The following is a 298-nucleotide window of genomic DNA, read 5'->3' as shown; positions in this document are numbered from 1 at the left end:
GGAGCGGGTCCAGAGAAGAGCAACGAGGCTGGGGAAGGGACTCGAGCACAAGTCCTGTGAGGAGAGGCTGAGGGAGCTGGGGTTGTTTAGTCTGGAGAAGAGAAGGCTTAGAGGTGACCTCATCACTCTCTTCAACTACCTGAAGGGAGGTTATAGCCAGGTGGGGGTTGGTCTCTTCTCCCAGGCAACCAACAATAGGACAAGGGGACATGGGCTCAAGCTCTGCCAGGGGAGGTTTAGGTTAGATGTTGGGAAGAAATTCTTTACGGAGAGGGTAATCAGGCATTGGAACAGCCTA

The sequence above is a fragment of the Empidonax traillii genome, unplaced genomic scaffold (assembly GCF_003031625.1).
Source record: "Empidonax traillii isolate 1590-97213 ecotype Southwest subspecies unplaced genomic scaffold, ASM303162v1 scaffold523:size469459, whole genome shotgun sequence".
In the NCBI taxonomy this organism is placed as follows: Eukaryota; Metazoa; Chordata; class Aves; order Passeriformes; family Tyrannidae; genus Empidonax; species Empidonax traillii.
This window is presented reverse-complemented; position numbering follows the sequence as displayed.